The sequence below is a fragment of the Palaemon carinicauda genome, chromosome 4 (genome assembly GCF_036898095.1).
Source record: "Palaemon carinicauda isolate YSFRI2023 chromosome 4, ASM3689809v2, whole genome shotgun sequence".
Lineage (NCBI taxonomy): Eukaryota > Metazoa > Arthropoda > Malacostraca > Decapoda > Palaemonidae > Palaemon > Palaemon carinicauda.
In genome coordinates, this window is record NC_090728.1 from 159,842,116 (window position 1) to 159,847,115 (window position 5,000).

Sequence of the window (5,000 nt, forward strand, 5' to 3'; positions counted from 1 at the left end):
ATGCCTTTGTAGCATTTTCGATAGACCAATAGTATAGATGCAGAATAAGATTGGGCCAAGTACACTCCCCTGGGGTACCCCTCTGTTCAAGGGTTCATATGATGAATAAGACTTTCTACTTTGTACACAGTAATTTTTACCAACCAAGTAGTCGTTTATGTATTCGAAAGCTTGATCTTCAACGCCGATGGACCTACGATCATTTAGTAGCAGTTCATGCACAACTGTATCCAAAGCAGCACTGAGATCGAGCAATATTAGAATACCACATTTATTTTCATCCATCATTTCTAGCATATCATTTACAACAGAGCAGATGCCTGTCTCCGAAGAGTATAGTTTTCTGTTACTTCTAAGTGGCTTAGTTCAAGAATTACATATTCAAGCACTTTTAACACAGAGGATAAATTTGAAATAGGTCCATATGAGCTTAATTCCTGGTAGTCCAGTGCATTTTTCAGAGCTGGTGTGACTATAGCAATTTTCTCAGAATTAGGAAAATTACATTCAACAATGTTTGCATTTGCTATTCTCATTATTATTTCGGCTAGACTAGAAAAGTCTCTCTCTCCAATTACTTCAGATATTGGCATAGGATCGATCGCGCAGTTTTTTTTTTCTTTGCTCTCTTGATAATTCTGGTGATATCATCTTGTGTTATGTTGTTGAATTGTATTAATTTTGTCTGTGTGCCTAGTGTATCATTAATCTGATGTTTACTATTTACAAATGATATGGTTATTTTTTCCATTTTGTTTTTAAAGAATACTAGAAAATTATTTGCTAGTTCCTGGTCACTGTATCCATCAGGTAGCTTCTTTTCTCTTACATTTCCCATTATACCATTCAGGAGAGGATATAACTTATTTATCACTATTGCTGCTTCGAGGATATTTCTTTAATAGTAGTCACTTTTTTCCTTCTTAGTAGGTAGTTATATTGACATGCAGCAGTTTTGTATTCTACCCAAGTACTTTTAGTTTTTAACCTATCCCACTTTCTTTCTTTACGTCTTTTTTTTCCCTCTTTTTTACCAAAGTCTCTCCATCAAACCAAGGAAATTGGTCTTTTACGGCTATAGTCTTTTCCATCGGTGGGCACATGGTATCATATTCACTTTTACTCACTTTATTGTAAGTGGTCATAAGACAGTTAGCCCATTTAGCTCCTAACACACGTTGGTCATCATGATAACAAGGAATATTGATAGCATAATTTTTTTTGCTTTGTAACTTCATCAATAAATACAGTAGGAGAAAAATTTTAATCGTGTCTAAAGTTTATTTTCTTTACGAATGCATGTTTCTGTAGAGGTAGACTAAACGTAATAAGTTTGTGTACCGGGGACATATAACATTTTCTACTCTTATATCAGATACAATATTATTCATGTCATCACATAAACCAAGTCTAGCGTATGATCAGTTAAAGAAGTTGTGCAGTTGACATTATTCAATAGTCGATATGATTCTGGTAACTCACTAAATGCCAAAGCTTCAGGATTTGATGCGTCATCCATCCAAATATTTAAGTCTCCACAGATATCTAATTCGTTTTTTTCCATGATAATCATCTCAATGAGAGCACCGAATTCTTCTAAAAAGATACTTGAGTTTGTTCTAGGAGGTTTATAGATTGGTACAAAGGATATTCTTCTACTTTTTGGCGTAAATATTATTTCTATATATTCAAAGCATGTTACACTAATTCTTTTCAACGTTTTGAGATTTGAGTAACTTTTATGAATAAAGAGTCGGACAACTCCACCAGACCTACCTTCTCTCGGTATGTGAAAGAAGGCATGTGAGGGGGGCGTCATTTCAGTGATCTTTGCCTTGTTAAAGTTATTCAGCCATGTTTCAGATAATGCTAGTATATCTAAATATTTCTTGTTTATCAATTCTCGAATTTGAACAGTATTATTACCTACAGATTGTACATTTACATAGCCACAGTTTATGACATCTCTAGTAGCCATGATCAGTATTTTCCGCTAGTCTTTTCAATTCCAAGTCAAAAGCATTGCAGTCTCTAGAATTTACTGTATGGTCACTTGGTCTGTTTAACTTTGTGCAGTTTATACACTTTGACACTTCCGAAATACGCTCTCTGGTGGAGTGTGTCCCTGAACATTTCCCGCCGACTTTATCTTCATTCTTTGACTGGCAATCTTTTTCAAAATGTCCGTACCTCTGACAGTAGTAGCAGGTGATCACATGGTACCTATCACGTATGTCATAAATACCCCATCGTGACGAAATTTTGTCTCCATTAGCATGAATAGCCCTCCGAACTTCAGGATCTCATTTCAGCACATGGTGGGTAGTCCTCCGAGGCATTTTTCTTCAGGACTACGCTTTCTTATCTTCTATATTTGTTATATGGTCCAGGCAGCGATTTCTTTGAATCAAAGCATTTACTACATCATCTTCATCATTGTATACATTGCATATCATTATTTTAGGTTTTAGTTTTCCGATTTTTCTCGTTTCAGTGTCAGCCATCAATGTCTGAATTTTATTTGCTGCCTCTTGTCTTATTATATTGTTTGCAAAGTTTACAACAACATATCCGTTCGTAGTTGACCTGGTGTTAAGTATAGGAATGTTTTTAAGTTCTTGTTAAACTTCACGTTTTCTTTCAGTAATTTTAGTTGTTGTAATAGTTGATTTAATATTCAACAGATTTTTTTCCTTAACTCTCTGCAAATGTCGGTTTCTCTGGTTTTGAGTCTATCAATGTTTGAAGTGTTGATTTAATTGATTCCATATTCATGGCACGAATGTTGGCTTTCTCACTGAGGTCGGTGATCTGGGTTGAATTTTCTGAGTCTGACATTTTCGCATCTTGTTCGTTTAGGGTCAGATTTCTCATGTTAGCATCTTCCCTTTAATTTTGATATAACTAAATAGTTTTGTCTGGCATAACATACGCAGTGAGGGCATAACCAAACTAGGTTATTCCGATCAATATCACTGATGGCTGTAACTTAGTGCACACATCTCTTATGGTAGAGTCTTTTGCATTCATATGCTATCCAGTTTTTTTTTCCGATATCTATCCGTTTCATTACATTTGAAGCAGATATAGTTAGAAGCAGACATGGTGTACTGTTTCTTATCACTTATGTTTCGCCATAAGACTAACCAATATCTTTCCAATGATATTCTAGGCGAGAAACACAAAGCTAAATAATGACTCAGGGCATGAATAGCAAAGCTCAACACAACACGTCCACACTCTAGCACAACCCAGGTATGTCCCTGGTTGGCGCAAGTTCATTTATATCCATGACATGTGAGTTAATCTTTATTTTCTTTTTATTTATTTATTAATTAGGGACGTAAATTATTCATAGGATTAATTTATTCTTTAGTGAGCTGTCGTTATGAGTTTCATGTGTTAATTGTTTCATTCTTCAGTATCGTAGGAGAATTCTGAACCCATACATCGGTTATTTTCTATTTGACTACGATTAATTATATGTATATTTATATAAATATGTATTAATAATAAGTAGGAGAAATGAGAAGTACATGCATATAAAAAATTATTAGTTTGGTTGTATATCACTTAAAATAGAATACGACAAAAAGATTCCATTCCTGATTTTATTAACCATAGACTTAATCTATTATGAGGTAAATTACTGGGGCAATGCTTTTTATCATAATCAAGAGAAAGATGACACATAGACGTTCAGTCATGCTGAACAGGCACTGTGGCAGTATGACTTGACAGGTGAAAGTAGATAAGTTTAAATCTCTTCATGTATATTTGAAATACTCTCAGTGGATGGTCTTTTATATATATATATTTAATAATAATAATAATAATAATAATAATAATAATAATAATAATAATAATAATAATAATAATAATAATAATAATAATAATAACCCAGGAGTGTTTTAAAGTTAGAATAATTTCGATAATGACGAAACATTCCTACATCTGTTTATTCAGGTGTTATCGTATCAAGTATCGTGGCTTATCATCATCACGAGAAAGATGACACATAGTCAGGAGGACGAGACATTTCTACATCTGTTTTTTCAAGAGTTATCGTATCTAAGAAAGATAATAGGATAAGCAAATAAATTTACCAACACTCCTAACAATAATAATAATGAATAGTGTAATAATTTTATTAACAATAATTTCAAAATATAACGATAAATTTTATAATTTCTATAATAACTATTCAAGTTTAAATGATGGGCTCCTATTAATAATAATAATAATAATAATAATAATAATAATAATAATGATAATAATAATAATAATGGGTATTTTAATAATTTTATAAACAATAATTTCCAAATATAACAATAACTTTAATAATTCCCATAATAACTATTTAAGATAGAATGATAGACTAGTAGCTAGGTATTATTTCACTTACTTGATGGGTTAGGTTAGGTTAGTTTAGGTCGGGCTCAAGATTAAATAGTTGGGTTAGGTTAGGGTAGGCTTAATATTTAATGGTTAGGTTAGGTTAGGTGAGACTTAAGATTGAATGGTTAGGTTAGGTTGGGTTAAGTTACACTTAAGATTGAATAGTTAGGTTAGGTTAGGTTAGGCTTAAGATTAAATGGTTAGGTTAAGTTAGGTTAGGTTAGAGAGAGAGAGAGAGAGAGAGAGAGAGAGAGAGAGAGAGAGAGAGAGAGAGAGAGAGAGAGATACGTTAGGGGTAGTTAATGAGGTTAAGAGAAGGGGGTAGAGTTAGGTTAGAGATAGCCAATGAGGTTAAGAGAAGGGGGGTGGAGTTAGGTTAGACATAGCCAATGAGGTTAAGGGAGGGCTGGAGATAGGTTAGGGGGGGGGGTGCCTTAAGGATCGATTCTGGTTTGAACTGGTCCTTATGGATCGAAAACAGTAGTACCTTATGGATCGATTCTGGCTTGAGCTGCTCCTTATGGATTGAAAATAGTAGTACCTTATGGATCGATTCTGGCTTGAGCTGCTCCTTATGGATCGAAAATAGTAGTACCTTATGG

General features: G+C 33.7%; 1 pseudogene; it reads right to left on the reverse strand.

Moving 5' to 3' along the window:
* LOC137639727 (putative neural-cadherin 2) overlaps positions 1–5,000 on the reverse strand; it is a 104,462-nt pseudogene that overhangs the window by 93,229 nt on the left and 6,233 nt on the right.